We start from the raw sequence: 17,610 nt of genomic DNA on the forward strand, positions 1-17,610 counted from the left end.
TGTGTTATCAAGAAACAGGGGAGAGTGTGTCACAGACATGATACAGGATTTGGGATGGCGTCATTAAAACAAAGGCGATTCTCGTTGCGACGGAAACTTGTCACATAATTTAAATCACCAACTTTCTCCTCCGAATGCGAAAATAGTTGACGCACGACCTACATAGGGAGAAACGATCATCATAATAAAATGAAGGAAATCAGAGCTCGCACGGAAAGAAACGGGTGTTTGTTTTTCCCGCACGCTGTTCGAGAGTGGAAAAATAGTGAATAGTGTGAAGGTGGTTCGATGAACCCTCTGAAGGGCACTTATGTGTGATTTGCAAAGTAGCCGCGTAGATGAACGTGTAGATTTGTTGACGATATTGCCATTTCTTCCTCAAGCGCACAAGGAATTCTACAGTAATCTTCGCGACGTCTAGTCCCGACAGTGAGGTTGTGTAAGAAACAGAAGACAATACTGAGAGGCTATTTTTCTTGAATTTATTTATGTTACTCTCTTGTAAATAAATTACAAGAAATGCGAAATAGTTTTCGTCGACTGCAGTTTTACTTGATTTAGGAAATTAACTCCGCGAGTGAAACTTCCTGGCAGATCAAAACTGTGTGCCGGACCGAGACTCGAACTCGGGACCTCGGTTCGCAGGAGAGCTTCTGTAAAGTTTGGAGGGTAGGAGACGAGGTACTGGCGGAAGTAAAGCTGTGAGGACGCGGCGTGAGTCGTGCTTGGGTAGCTCAGATGGTAGAGCACTTTCCCGCGAAAGGCAAAGGTCCCGCCCGAGTTCGAATCTCGGTCCGGCACACAGTTTTAATCTGCCAGGAAGTTTCATATCAGCGCACACTCCGCTGCAGAGTGAAAATCTCATTCTGGAACTCCGCGAGTGCCACATACCTATTGCTCGCCGAGACCTAACAAATGGGACGAGAGCGTGTCCTCTAGTGGCGCAACGAAGAAACGAACCAAAATTTCTTCGATGGATGGACTGTACAGTGTGGAATTTACCAGGGGAGCATCATTAGCCGTTTTCGCCTCGCAGTTGTCACACAGTTCCCGGGCCCTGCTGAATTATGGACAGCAGAGCTGCGACGTGGACACGGCGGGCAGTTGCTCTCACTCCCGCCGCTCATTAGCCGTCGCACGTAACATGCGCCTTCCGTGCCCGGTAGTCGTTCAACATGTTGCTGCCCGCCCAGCACTTTGCATTCGGCGTTCTCGTGCTTCGCGCCGCTTCACGCCCCCGAGAACTCCGCTCGCGCCTACCAGCGCCAGGTGAAAGTTCAGCCGCTGTTCCGGACTGTACCTCTGCACGGGGCCTGCGAGTTGGCCGCTGTCTACCGCCTCTCTCGCTCTTCCATCACCTTGTGAACAACGTGTTCCCAGGTGCTTTTCCCTTGTTTGCTAGGGCCGCGTTGCAGGTAGAAAGTGTGGTAGCCCCTCTCCCTGCCCCCCCCCCCGTCCCTCCCTCCCTCTCTCTCTCTCTCTCTCTCTCTCTCTCTCTCTCTCTCTCTCTCTCTCACACACACACACACACTTCGTCGTGCACACACCAAGTGATTTCCTTTCTCTATCACACTCTCCTCATTTTTAGGGTTCCGTACCTCAAACGGTATAAAGGGAACATTTATAGGATCACTTTCTTGTACACCTGTCCATCTATCTGTTCATCTGACAGTTAAGACCCCATTTTTTCTCATGAACGAGACGGCGTACCACATCTACATCTACGTGATTACTCTGCTATTCACAATAAATTGCCTGGCAGAGGGTTCAATCAACCACCTTCAAGTTGTCTCTCTACCGTTCCACTCTCGAATGGCACGCGGGCAAAACGGCCACTTAAATTTTTCTGTGCGATCCCTGATTTCTGTTATGTTATCGTGCTGCTTATTTCTCTCTATGTAGGTGGGTGCCAACAGAATGTTTTCGCAATCGGAGTAGAAAACTGGTGATTGAAATTTCATGAGAAGATCCCGTCGAAACGGAAAACGCCTTTGTTTTAATGACTGCCGCTCCAATTCACGTATCATGTCTGTGACACTATCTCCCCTATTTCGCGACAATAGAAAACGAGCTGCCCTTCTTTGTACTTTTTCGATGTCATCCGTCAGTTTCACCTGATGCGGATCCCACACCGCACAGCAGTACTCCAGAATAGGGCGGACAAGCGTGGTGTAAGCAGTCTCTTTAGTAGACCTGTTGCACCTTCTAAGTATTCTGCCAATGAATCGCAGTCTTTGGTTTGCTCTACCCACAGTATTATCTATGCGATTGTTCCAATTTAAGTTACTTGTAATTGTAATCCCTAAGTATGTAGCTGATTTTACATCCTTCAGATTTGTGTGACTTATCGCGTAATCGAAATGTAGATGATTTCTTCTAGTACTCATGTGAATAACTTCACACTTTTCTTTATTCGGCGTCAATTGCCACTTTTCGCACCATACAGATATCTTATCTAAATCATTTTGCAAGCTGATATTTATGTCGCATACTCAGATCTACCGTTTCCTGGCGTTGTAAAAGAGAGAGAGAGAGAGAGAGAGAGAGAGAGAGAGAGAGAGAGATAACCTCAAGCTTCTAAGTCGGTGCAAATAAAAGATACGGCTATTTACGCCACATATTTGATGCGCACAAACTCATTCATGAGATACAGGTTGACTCTTACATAAAATATAGCAGCAATCTGCCGCTTTTTACGACGCTATTTATTTATTTAAATAGCACTGTTACCGGTTTCGATCATTACAGGTTCATCTTCAGACGTGTAGTTCACGATAAGATACATTTTACCTTAACTTTCACTTTTTGTTTTCCCAAATGATGAAATTTCCTTGTGGTGGTGCTGCTGTTGAAAAATCCGCGCCATTACGTTGCAGTGCTGACTGCTTGTGATCACGCAGCAGCGAAGACTATATGATACACTTTTTTTTTCCATGTATATGGACACACGTAACCTAAAGTACTACTCACACATCAAGAAGTTTTGCCACATGTGATGAAACTTCTTGATGTGTGAGTGGTGCTTTAGATTATGGGTATCCACGTACAAAAAAAGTGCCTCACATTTATACATGTGGTGAAACTTCTTGATGAGTGAATGGTGCTTCAGATTATGTATATTCATATACATAAAAAAAGCGCATCAGGGAGTTTTCAGTGCTGCATGATCACAAGCAGTCAGTACTGGAACGTAATGGCGCGGATTTTTCAACGGTACCATCACTTTAAGAAATTTTCATAATTTGGGAAACCAAAAAGTGAAAGCTAACGTAAAATGTATTTTAAGGTCAAATAGTCGTCTGAAGATGAACCTGTAATGTTCGAAACCGGTAACGGCGCTATTTAAATAAATAAATAGCATTGTAAAATGTGGGTGGTTGCTGTTGTCTACTATGTAAGAGTCCACCTATATTTTGTACAGTTTCCGACAGAATGCCAGTTTCCGTCAAAATAGCATGGTACATGAGAACCTGTAAGGCACTTCCCGTTGACCTACAGTCACGAAATATGGCAAGAGGCGAGGTTTCATAGTAAAAGTAAAGGAAAAATTCTGAAAACTGTGAATCTGTAATTATATTGCTTGAAAAAAAAATCGAATTCGCTAGGCGGATTAACGATGAAGACTATGTGCCGGTCAGACTGGATGCAACTTTTAGGCGGTGTACCACATCCAACTAAATAAATACCGGGGTGGTTTCCAATTCTTCTTCTTCTTCTTCTTCTTCTTCTTCTTACAAGGATTAGGCAACTGCCCGTTACTCCCTCTCGGCTCAAATTATTAACATTTCCCCCTTACCATTGGTCTTTCCAAAGAGCTATTGCGAGCCGGTTAATAATTCTTCATTATACAGGGCGTCTCTTCGAAGAGTGGTCAGTTGCATTTTTTTTGGTTTTTCAGTGAACATTTGCAATTTCGTTTTTGCACTGCTTCTCATCACGTCTTTCATGCTGCGCCCAGTTTCTTTCCTACTACAAACAAAATGATTTTAAAATCTGAATTTTATGTGCCCATTGGATACACCGGTCCCGGATTAGTCTAGTGCGATATTTGTTTTTGTTTCGATATGTATTAACAGAGACTCGAGCTACACAATGCAAAAACAAAATTGCAAATATCTGCTGAAAAACCAGAGAAAATTCGCCTGACGGCTATCAGAAGACACACACTGTATAGGTTGCCCGTGTTCACAGGGAGAGATCTGTCACTGGTGAATAGTAAAATCTTCTGCAGCCAAGATCACTTGCTATTTTGTTTTGTCGCACAGTGACCGGTTTAGACAAAATCATCCTGTCATCATGCATGTTAATAAGAATTTTCGGAAGATCCGATGACGACAGCATGATTTTTTCGAATCTGGTCACTGCGAAATAAAATAAAATACCAGGCGATATCGGCTGCAGAAGATTTTCCAATTCATCATTAATTTTGGTATTCAGTCGTCTTCCACGGCTGTCACACGGTCCTTCTAGATGTTCCTGTATTCCTTACTCTCCTCATTTAAGCTTTCCATTCATAGCTCTTCCCTGATGTCAGTATTCTTTCTCCTGTCGTATAATACTACCCAGCTACTCTTCTTAGCAATCGCATGTCAGATGCTTGTATTGCTTCTTCATTTATAACTGTGATAGTACACGACTAAATTCCACATGTCATGGCTGGTGCCGATATTGTTTTGTAGAATTTAAGATTTTCCTTTTTTTCTTCATTTCTGGTTAACCACGTACCGCCTCAGAAATAAGATGCGCAAACATTTACAGAAACGATCTGACGCTTGAACGCGTGCTTTACTCTAGACTCTGACAGACGTTGTACACTAATTCCATCCCTGTGGGAAGCTCAGGGGGGGGGGGGGAGGGGGGTTGAGGGGAATCATGAAGGCTATCCGACATCCACTAACATTACTTCAATCCATATAATAATGCCGAGCCAGCAGTCGAACGGAATAAGGCGATAATGATGTATGATTATGATGATGATGATGATGATCATCATGTACTGTGATTTTTGTGACACAGGGATGAGCGATGAGCGCTACATATATGGACATGGCCATGTGCCCAATGTGCTTTTTGATTTCAAATGTTTTATTTATGATAACCTCTGTATTAAGTGCTACATTTTATCCACTACCATGACAACTTGCAGTGAGGTACCAACTCAAAATGAACACGTTTTATAACAAAATTTTTTGAAAGTATGTAAATGGACACTTCCATTTCCGTTTCCTATGATGGAAATGAGCCGTGGCGAGCTCACGCCAGTGTTATTTTGTTCATGTATCGTTGAGATCGACTGCGGTTGAGCTAAGTTATCTTTGCTTTTCGCGTGTCTAATCTTCCGGGCTGGCGGGCGAATCGAGTTGGTTGGGAGCCTTCGACGGGTAACCCTCGAGATCTCGTGACATTCGCAGGGAGACGAGTGTCAACGGCGTGATGACCGTTACACGTTGTAATCTTCACTGAAGTTACACGTTGTGGTGTGAAATTGGTTGGCCGTTTTGCCGACATGGGCAGCTTGGAGATACAAGTTCTGTGACTTCGCTGGGAACAAAATTTGAAGGGGAGCGGTGAAGTTGTGGAACTCGCTCCCTCGTATTGCGTACCTGATATGGAGTAAGTCGTAATTGTTGTTGTTCATCGACGCACTCAGAGATTTTGAACTTTATTATTATGGTGAGACTTTCATAGTCGAACCTTAAGATGGTGTGGAACAATTCAGTTGGCTTGGTTAAATGGTGGCCGTTATTGAAAATTTTCTCGGAAGTTTTACTAGTGCTTTGTGTCTCTTGCAATCAAATGATTTTATGTTGCCGTTTTTAAAATCCTGCACTCTATTAATACAGTTGTCCATGTGTAAGTGAGTCAAAGGTTCTGCCGAGTGTTTCTATGCTTTAGAGTCATTGAAATGCCTTTATGATTCGGGCAGAACTTTTGACTGTGTCAGCCCTTTGGCGGGGAGTGAAATGCCATCCGAGGTCTAGGCTTGGCAGTGTTTAAGAACCTGGCCACAACCGGAGTTGTTCACATATCGCCTTCGAAAGTTTGATATTTATTTTCCTTCCGTCAAGGCGGGTTAAGCTGGTCGATTTATATATATATTGTATGCAACGTGTTGTATATGAACTCGTTTTCTTAATTATTAGGGACTGGCAACAGGCTAAACCTTAAACTGCATAGCATCTGCTGAATCTTTGTGCAGCCTTTTCTAGTAATTTTTTATTAACACGTCTGAGTACGTGAACTTTAAAAAATAAATGATCAGTGTTTCTGTTGTAGTTTTTTATCTAAGTGATTCTGTCATGTTATGTAATGGCATTCTTAGCTTGGCACTAGTGCTCAGGTGTTATTAAGTCACCCTTTACCTGTAATTGTTTCCATTGTATCTACACTCCTGGAAATTGAAATAAGAACACCGTGAATTCATTGTCCCAGGAAGGAGAAACTTTATTGACACATTCCTGGGGTCAGATACATCACATGATCACACTGACAGAACCACAGGCACATAGACACAGGCAACAGAGCATGCACAATGTCGGCACTAGTACAGTGTATATCCACCTTTCGCAGCAATGCAGGCTGCTATTCTCCCATGGAGACGATCGTAGAGATGCTGGATGTAGTCCTGTGGAACGGCTTGCCATGCCATTTCCACCTGGCGCCTCAGTTGGACCAGCGTTCGTGCTGGACGTGCAGACCGCGTGAGACGACGCTACATCCAGTCCCAAACATGCTCAATGGGGGACAGATCCGGAGATCTTGCTGGCCAGGGTAGTTGACTTACACCTTCTAGAGCGCGTTGGGTGGCACGGGATACATGCGGACGTGCATTGTCCTGTTGGAACAGCAAGTTCCCTTGCCGGTCTAGGAATGGTAGAACGATGGGTTCGATGACGGTTTGGATGTACCGTGCACTATTCAGTGTCCCCTCGACGATCACCAGTGGTGTACGGCCAGTGTAGGAGATCGCCCCCCACACCATGATGCCGGGTGTTGGCCCTGTGTGCCTCGGTCGTATGCAGTCCTGATTGTGGCGCTCACCTGCACGGCGCCAAACACGCATACGACCATCATTGGCACCAAGGCAGAAGCGACTCTCATCGCTGAAGACGACACGTCTCCATTCGTCCCTCCATTCACGCCTGTCGCGACACCACTGGAGGCGGGCTGCACGATGTTGGGGCGTGAGCGGAAGACGGCCTAACGGTGTGCGGGACCGTAGCCCAGTTTCATAGAGACGGTTGCGAATGGTCCTCGCCGATACCCCAGGAGCAACAGTGTCCCTAATTTGCTGGGAAGTGGCGGTGCGGTCCCCTACGGCACTGCGTAGGATCCTACGGTCTTGGCGTGCATCCGTGCGTCGCTGCGGTCCGGTCCCAGGTCGACGGGCACGTGCACCTTCCGCCGACCACTGGCGACAACATCGATGTACTGTGGAGACCTCACGCCCCACGTGTTGAGCAATTCGGCGGTACGTCCACCCGGCCTCCCGCATGCCCACTATACGCCCTCGCTCAAAGTCCGTCAACTGCACATACGGTTCACGTCCACGCTGTCGCGGCATGCTACCAGTGTTAAAGACTGCGATGGAGCTCCGTATGCCACGGCAAACTGGCTGACACTGACGGCGGCGGTGCACAAATGCTGCGCAGCTAGCGCCATTCGACGGCCAACACCGCGGTTCCTGGTGTGTCCGCTGTGCCGTGCGTGTGATCATTGCTTGTACAGCCCTCTCGCAGTGTCCGGAGCAAGTATGGTGGGTCTGACACACCGGTGTCAATGTGTTCTTTTTTCCATTTCCAGGAGTGTATTTTGAGGGAAGTCCTATATGGGAGTTTTCTCAACTTTGTCAATAACCCTACTTTCTTAATTTGGAATTGTTCGTTAGAGTACTGATTACGTTGGGTTTTAGCTGTATTTGCAAAATTTTATCTAGTGGCTCGTCCACAATTTGTAATTGTCAACTTTTTTAAAAAGGGGTAATGTTGATAAACTGTCTTAATTATAAATTGTGACTACCAACCATGATTCCATCCCGCATCCTCTTTTATGGTATTTAAGATATGGTGTGTAAGTGTGGTACGATTAAGGAATCGCGTATCAGCCAAACAAAAACCTTTTATCTCAAATATTAGGTCATCAATAATGATATGAAATACATTCCATGTATATGCACTAAGTTACAGGCCTGAAGATGACAGCAAAGTCTGTTGAAACCGATTGCTGCAAATAAAGAAATATTTATGCGATTTTGGCTTTAGAAAGTTTTCACCTTAAGCCTACAGCTCTTGGCAACAGAACTGCTCAACCTCAGCCAATCTCATTTTGTGATCTCAGTACACGTCTGATTAGTTCCTGGAACTTTATTATCATGTTGTTGTTGTTATAACGGACATGCTGGCAAAACTTCTCAGCTGCCTCACGTTCGAGACTATATTACTTACCTACAGGCCCATATTTGTGAGAACGGCGCAAAATTCAAGCACTCGCGGAGTATTTCAAAAATTTCCTCACATTAAAAGTGAAGAGGATTGTTTTGCTGATAAATGGCGCAAAATTAGCTTTGGGAGGGTCTATCTGGAACCTCAGGAATCACAACCCTTCTCGCAACCCTGCACGGCAAACTTTACGAGATCAACTTACAGCCGAAACTTCCTGGACAACGAAATCAAACGAAATTTCATCAGCGGCGTTCGCTAGCGTACTGGAATTACGTGTACTTTGTTATCGGAGCTCTCACTACTCCCACAGGATAAACGCGCTCCGTTAATTGGGTTTAAAAAGACTAATTCAATTAGTATGGAAATTTCACCGATAAACAAGGGACCCGGCGAAAGAGCGGGAAGCGCATCGGCGCCTTCTATGTGTCTGACGTAGGGTGCGCTGAGTGGCAAGTTTATCTCTCCCACCACACGCCACACACACGCTGCGCTCTTGAAAATGTCTCGAGGGCGTAAGAGGTGTTAAGCTCGACTTAGCGTTACACGAGATAAAATGAAAATGTTACTTGTCTAAGACTACGTTGCGCGCCTTCGGCTCCTATGAAAACAAATCGCATTAACTGACTACTCCATTGGTTCTTGGTAAAATATTTTATTATTTTATTATGAACTGTAACGTTCTCTGGGAGCACGCATCCAAAGTGAAAATTAAAAGAACATTTCGATGTATAATGCTCACTGTAACAAATAATTTATATGTATTTCTGTTAATTGAATTTCAAAAGGACACTTAATTTTGTGAGGAAAAAGATAATTACGAATTTTGCTATTATAAATGATTATTCAAAGAGTGTGAAATACTATTTGTGGCGGAGGATGTGAAAACCGCCACAGAAGAAACGATATGTAATCAAAACGACGAAGACTGTACAAGAATTAGTAAAGATATTTTAAATAGGCAATATATTGTAATAGAATCGCTTGTCTTCTGCACGGACTGAATGGGAGAGGAACTCGTCACGTTGGATTAGGCTCTTAGGTAGTCTTCATTTGTCATAAGTCGATGATCGACGCCATTTGTAACTGGGATTGTAAAACGTGTGTAAAGATTTTAATTGTTTCTGTTAAAATATATTTATCAAGTCAAATCTGAGATATCCACTCTGCAGCGGAGTGTGCGCTGGTATGAAACTTCCTGGCAGATTAAAACTGTGTGCCCCACCGAGACTCGAATTCGGGACCATTGCCTTTCGCGGGCAAGTGCTCTACCATCTGAGCTACCCAAGCACGACTCACGCCTGGTCCCCACAGCTTTACTTCTGCCAGTATCTCGTCTCCTACCTTCCAAACTTTACAGAAGCTCTCCTGCGAACCTTGCAGAACTAGCACTCCTGAAAGAAATGATACTGCGGAGGCATGGCTTAGCCACAGCCTGGGGGATGTTTCCAGAATGAGAAAAGTAAAGGTCCCGAGTTCGAGTCTCGGTCGGGCACACAGTTTTAATCTGCCAGGAAGTTTCAAGTCAAATCTGTTTGTCACAATCACTGCAAAGTTCGCACCGGACATTACCCATTTTATTCAAGAAATTTCAGCATTTTATTGGATATCGCTGGCGGTGCGGAGCTGCGCCGCGAGCGAGCAGACTGCAGCAGCGGCAGATTCAAATATACGATCGCAATAACGACCACATCCTAAAAAGGGTACAGGTAGAGGTGAAGGAATATAAGTAAGTGTTTCATTTCACAGCATTCCAGACGCAGAATAAAAAGAGATAGTAGTTTTCATCGTGTGCATTCACAGGTGGATACAAGCTGCAGCTTTTGTAAATTTTCATTCAAAAAAGTGATAAATTCTGAACATATCGTAAAGTGTATTTAAAAGTGGACAGTTTTTCAGAAGAGCTTCGCAATATACAAAAAGAAAACATTTTCATATAGTAAAGATAGTCTTATGCTTCAAAGCTAGACGGGGTGTACCCAGTTAAACAAAAATCCACTGCAACGTGAAAATGTTTGCGAAGTTCGATGGACAATAATATTTTCATTCTTGCACAAACAGCTTTAGTACTTGAATAAAAGTAAAACTTGAATCATTATCTTGGAATAGTCAAAGAAATTAATTTTTATTAATCTGCAACAGAATATTTCATACGTAAAGTAAGACTCACAGATGAAAAATTTATTGCAACCTTTCATTTCTCATGTCTATCCACTTATATATGTTAAGTTCAATCTCAACGGTTTCCCAATCAAACTAAACGCAAAAAGCAAAGAAAGTTTAAGACGAGACTGTCAAATTCCGAATAATTAAAACAGACAGAATCGCATTACAGAACGAAAAAAAAGAAACGACATTGGTGTAATATTCCTCAATAATTACTATTTTAGAAAACGATTTTTGGCTGTTACTGCATTGACAGGTACAAAAATAAATATGTGCGGGTGTGAAATTTCTGTGGGATAAAAGATTTTCAATTACGCATATCTCTCTTGATTTCCAAAAATGACAGCTGTTAAAGTTTGATTTAGGACTAAACCGACAGAATTATTATAGTAAAATGCAATGTGGAACTATTCAGCAAGATAAACATATATTAAATAATGAATTACAAGAGAGTTTACAACAATTGTTCAACTTATTTTTCTTCACAGAACAATTGCTGTGATTTGTTGCGTGCCGTAGTTTTCGTTCTTTCGTTTCACTTGACTTTGGGGTATGTTTATTTTTTTAATGTTCTTTGCGTTTCTATTAGCCCAGTAGTGTTGCATTCTTTCTGACCTCACTTTCCTTTCTTCTTCAGAGATATGGATCGTTCGTTTGGTTTTGACTTTGAACGGCTCTTGTGCTTTATTTTTGCAGTTTTATCTGCAAACATGTTTTCTGAAATTTGGAGCTCTTTTCATCCCCACTCCACATCCTTAAACGACTTCGGTTATTTTTTCTTGTTGCTAAAGTAGTGAAAAATTTGTTTATTGTACAGGATTTATGTTTGGTTAGTGTGTTCTGGTTCATTCAGATGATGTCTCCATAAAAATCAGTTCTTTTCCTCACTGTGCCAGAGTTTTTCCGATTGTTTGGTAAAGGGTTTCGTTTCTGATTTGGATTAGTTTTTTTTATGGAATTGGGACGAGGGGGGGGGGGGGAGAATATTTCTCAATATTTCCCTTTCTTTGACTTCTAACCTTTCTGCTGGGCTATGGTTGGTGATGGACATTATTTCGGCTGCGCGTGGGACTTCCGGTTTGATCACTGTATTACGGTGCCTTACTTTTGCATTCCATCATGAGAGGAACTTTTTGTTATATTTCTCCCACATCAAGACACCGTGGTGGGTTTATTATGTTTGTCATTATTTTTTGTTCTTCTCGAAGGAGATTTAGAGACCAATTTTTTGTGCTTGTTATTGTAGTTTAAGGGTCAGTTCTTGGCTTCTTCCGAGGGCTCGACTAGTAGAGCCGTATCGTCTGCAAATGCCAGGCAACTGTCTCTGATGAATTCGTCTTTTTTTTTCTAGTCGGTTTCTAATATGGATCTTCGAGTTTTTTACTCCCTGACTACTTTATCTAGGGCACATTTAAAAAGCGGTGAGGAGAGCCATCTTCTTGCCGCTCGTCAGTTTCTCTTTCGTAAGGGTGGGAGAGTTCTCCCGTGAATTTAACTTCGGATTGTGTGTTCGTAATAGTTTATCTGATTAGGTTCGTGGTTTTATTGTCTACGTTTACTTCTTTTACTGTAGAAATGAGGAATTTTGAAAGCTAGTGATGACATACGATTTTGCTCTCGATTTTTTGGTAGGCCATGAGGTCTGTTCCAGGTAGGATTTTCCTTTCGTAAGACCCAGTTGGTATTCTCGAAGTTGGTGGTCTAGTTCGGGTTGTGCTCCGTTTAGTCACACAATTGATCGTTTAATGTGTCACATATTTTATATAGTTACATAGCTTCAAATAACATTTTATTCGAATAATTCTCTAGTTTTAGTCATAAATCAAACTTTAACAAATGTCATTTTTGGAAATCAAGTGACATTCTGCACATGCTCTAGTTTAAAATCTTTGATTTCACAAAAATGTCACAGTCAAAAGTATTTATGTCTGCATCTGACAGCTTTGCAAAATAATAAATATAGTGAAATACAGTGTCGTTTCACCACGAGCAGATGTTTTTCAGATAGGGCATCTGCGTGAGAACATACGTATAAGACGTTTCATTTCACTTTACGAAATGTCAAAAACAGGAACTCCACTACAGAACAGAATACATCGACTTGGTACGCTGCTCAGACACCTCAAAATGTTGTTAATATAGTAGTACACAGCATCTGCCGTTTGTTTGGATTCCGTCGCAGATAGACAACTCGACCACAATGTTTAGTAGTAATGGTATTAGAACAAGTGCGAAGCGACTGACACGTCTATCGCATGATTAGCTTAATAGCTTATCCACCAGAGGTCACTGTCAAGAATAATACGCAAAAGAATGGAATAGGAAAAAAAGAATAACGACGAGTTTGGCTTTAGAAAAGATTAAGGCACTAGAGAGGCAATTCTGAGTTGCGATTGATAATCGAAGTAAGACTTAACAAAAATGGAGACACGTTCATAGTATATGTCGACCTACACAAAGCATTTGACAATGCGGAATGCCGACCGGAGTGGCCGAGCGGTTCTGGGCGCTACAGTCTGGAAACGCGCGACCGCTACGGTCGTAGGTTCGAATCCTGCCTCGGGCATGGATGTGTGTGATGTCCTTAGGTTAGTTAGGTTTAAGTAGTTCTAAGTTCTAGGGGACTTATGACCACAGCAGTTGAGTCCCAAAGTGCTCAGAGCCCGTTGAAACATTCTGAACAATGCGGAATGGTGGAAGATTTTCGAAATTCTCAGGAAAATATGTTCAGCTGAAAGAATAGAAGGATAAGACACAATTTGTACAAAATCCGAGAGGAAACAATAAGAATGGAAGACCGAGGAAGAAATAGCTGCTGGTGGAGCTCCTGGATTGTATGGCTATGTTGCGAAAAAATTTTTCTTTCCCTACGTTTGGTCGAGATCTGCGTTGGTCATCCTTGCCGACTGAATGATTACTCCTGACATTGTGCAAGAATGGTGGTGATCTGCTACGTAATAAACCCAGAAGAAAAAGTTCAAGGAGTCAAGATCTCTAATAAAGCATTTATTTCGGTAAACTGTTTCGGTAAGACTCCGTTACCATCTTCGGGACTTCAGCTCTACAAATTCACATAATCTCCTCCATCTCTGCTACGTATCGTGCCACACCACGAATATTAATGTGAAGGTCATGAAAATCGCTGGATATCGGCATGTCGAATTTAAAACAAACAGTACGTAGGAACTTCCTGGCAGGTTAAAACTGAGTGCCGGACCGAGACTCGAACTCGGTACCTTTGCCTTTCGCGGGCAAGTGCTCTACCATCTGAGATACCCAAGCACGACTCACGCTCCGTCCCCGCAGCTTTACTTCTGCCAGTATCTTGTCTCCTACCTTCCAAACTTTACAGAAGGTTGAAAGGTGGCTACACTGAGCCACAGCGCCAGAGAGTATTGTTCGGCCGTCTCCACTGGCAGTGATTATTGAGAAGTAGCGGCAGGCAGTTCTTGACGAGAAGTTGTGGTGGACACTGCTTGTCGTGAAGTCGGAGTGGATATGTGGTAGTAGGGAGTGTTTGTTCCATGTTTTATGCAGTTATTTGATGGGAGAGATAGCAGATGTTATTCTAATGGAGATATTGTAATGATAAGAGTGCATTTCGTCAATATATATGAAGGTAATAAAACGCTATGTTCTTTTATAATTTGTGTGTCTCAAATAATGCATCATTACAGGTTCAGTCAACAAAGCATCTGGCTTGTGTTCTTGTATTAGAGTGTAATTTTGGTTTTCTTGCACAATTATAGTATTTCTAATTTTCTTTTATCACGTCAATATAATTGGTATTTAAAAATTCTTGTCTTGTTGAAGAAGAACCGTGACAGATGTGTACGCTGAGTCACATTTCCACACACAGAACAGCTACACTTGTGCTTTGTTGGCTTCGTAGGTTTTATAGTTGCTGGGGACTTAATTAATTGTATTAACTGAAATTTTCATTTCATTCTTTGTTGTTGTTTCATGCAGTCAGATTGCGTAATAATACTAGTCAGAGCCAGCCGTTTACGAGACTTGCGTAATCGGACTAACAGCTACAAAATAAAAATATTTGCATCATATTTTAATTAAGCCCCCATGCAAGGTCTCCTGCGAACCTTGCAGAACTGGCACTCCTGAAAGAAAGGATGGCTTAGCCACAGTCTGGGGGATGTTTCCAGAATGAGATTTTCACTCTGCAGCGGAGTGTGCGCTGATATGAAAGTTCCTGGAAGATTAAAACTGTGTGCCGGACCGAGACCCGAACTCGGGACCTTTGCCTTTCGCGGGCAAGTGCTCTACCACTCCGGTGCAGAGTGAAAATCTCATTCTGTGCTAGTTCTGCAAGGTTCGCAGGAGAGCTTCTGCAAAGTTTGGAAGGTAGGAGACGAGGTACTGGCAGAAGTAAAGCTGTGAGTACCGGGCGTGAGTCGTGCTTGGGTAGCTCAGTTGGTAGAGCACTTGCCCGCGAAAGGCAAAGGTCCCGAGTTCGAGTCTCGGTCCAGCACACAGTTTTAATCTGCCACGAAGTCAGCGCACACTCCGCTGCAGAGTGAAAATCTCATTCTGGAATACGTAGGAACATGGAGTCGATGCCATCTATAGTGACCCTTTTAGTAACAGACCAGCAGTGGCACAAGCTAACAGCAGGTCCAAAGCAAGCACTGCCTGTTGCCGCCCAGTACACACACACACACACACACACACACACACACACACAGAGAGAGAGAGAGAGAGAGAGAGAGAGAGAGAGGGAGGGAGGGAGGGAGAAGGACCACCGTAGTGGGCAAACCGAGTGGCCGGTGTCCAATTTGGTGACAATGCGGAGCTCAGCGGCGCGCGCGCTCCGTTTAATTAACAGGTTCAGAGGACGGTGGGGACGAAAATAAAAATTAAAGGGCTGACCGCCCGCGGGCGGCGACCTTTGCCGTGCCACGCTGCCCGCCTAAACCCCGGGACGCGTGTCTGCTGGTTCCTCTACCGCCTTCCAGTATTTTTTTACTCCCTACACCTGTCCTGGTAGCGGAAATTAAACCGGGTCAGCCACCTGCCTGCTGCCACTTAGCCGCTTAATTAATACAAAATTGCGGCCGTCAGCGACGCGGCTGCGCAGGAAGATCCCACCGCCGCGGCGGCCCTGTTCCCTCGCTGCACTGCTCGTCTTACATTGCCCACTGTTTCCGCCAACTGTGATATAACCTCATAATCGATTACAAACGCAAAGTCGATCGCGACACCTACCAACAAACATTTGGAACCTAAGGAAAGGCCGGCCGGTGTGGCCGTGCGGTTCTAGGCGCTTCAGTCTGGAACCACGTGACCGCTACGGTCGCAGGATCGAATCCTGCCTCGGGCATGGATGTGTGTGATGTCCTTGGGTTGGTTAGGTTTAAGTAGTTCTAAGTTCTAGGGGACTGATGACCACAGAAGTTAAGTCCCATAGTGCTCAGCGCCATTTGAACCTAAGCAAAATTTCAAATCACAACAAGCCCACTTAAAAATAAATAAATAAATAATAAATAAATAAAAATAAGACACACTTACGACAACAGTACAGTGTATCTGACTGCTTGCTGGTGCTTTTATTGCAACACACTCCTTTCCAAAATGCGTGTTACTATCCCTCTAAATATCGATAATTCGACTTATTTAAAAACGGATTTAAAACAGTCCTTACCACTATAAAATACACTACTGGCCATTAAAATAGCTACACCAAGAAGAAATGCAGATGATAAACGGGTATTCATTGGACAAATATATTATACTAGAACTGACATGTGGTTACATTTTCGCGCATTTTGGGTGTATAGATCCCGAGAAATCAGTACCCAGAACAACCACCTCTTGTCCTAATAACGGCCTTGATACGCCTGGGCATTGAGTCAAACAGAGCTTGGATGGCGTGTACAGGTACAGCTGCCCATGCAGCTTCAACACGATACCACAGTTCATCAAGAGTAATGACTGGCGTATTGTGACGACCAGTTGCTCGGCCACCACTGACCAGACGTATTCAATTGGTGAGAGATCTGGAGAATGTGCAGGTCAGGGCAGCAGTCGAACATTTTCTGTATCCAGAAAGGCCCGTACAGGACCTGCAACATGCGGTGGTGCATTATCCTGCTGAAATGTAGGGTTTCAAAAAAATGGTTCTGAGTACTATGGGACTCAACATTAGAGGTCATCAGTCCCCTAGAACTTAGAACTACTTAAACCTAACTAACCTAAGGGCATCACACAAATCCATGCCCGAGGCAGGATCCGAACCTGCGACCGTAGCAGTCACGCGGTTCCGGACGGAAGTACCTAGAACCGCACGGCCACCACGGCCGGCTGTAGGGTTTCGCAGGGATCGAATGAAGGGTATAGCCACGGGTCGTAACACATCTGAAATGTAATGTCCAAAGTGCCGTCAATGCGAACAAGAGGTGACCGCGACATGTAATCAATGGCACCCCATATAATCATGCCGGGTGATACGCCAGTATGGCGATGATGAATACACGCTTCCAACGTGCGTTCACCGCGATGTCGCCAAACACGGATGCGACCATCATGATGCTGTAAAAAGAACCTGGCTTCATCCGAAAAAATGACGTTTTGCCATTCGTGCACCCAGCTTCGTCGTTAAATACCCCATCTCAGGCGCCCTGTCTGTGATGCAGCGTCAATAACCGCAGCCATGGTCTCCGAGCTGATAGTCCATGCTGCTGCACACGTCGTAGAACTGTTCGTGGAGATGGTTGTTGTCTTGCAAACGTCCCCATCTGTTGACTCAGGGATCGAGACGTGGCTGCACGATCCGTTATAGCCATGCGGATAAGATGCCTGTCATCTCGACTGCTAGTGATACGTCGCCGTTGGGATCCAGCACGGCGTTCCATATTACCCTCCTGAACCAACCGATTCCATATTCTGCTAACAGTCGTTGGATCTCGACCAAAGTGAGCAGCAATGTCGCGATACGATAAACCGCAATCGCGATAGGCTACAGTCCGACTTTTATCAAAGTCGGAAACGTGAT

The sequence above is a fragment of the Schistocerca cancellata genome, chromosome 9 (genome assembly GCF_023864275.1).
Source record: "Schistocerca cancellata isolate TAMUIC-IGC-003103 chromosome 9, iqSchCanc2.1, whole genome shotgun sequence".
NCBI classification, from domain to species: domain Eukaryota; kingdom Metazoa; phylum Arthropoda; class Insecta; order Orthoptera; family Acrididae; genus Schistocerca; species Schistocerca cancellata.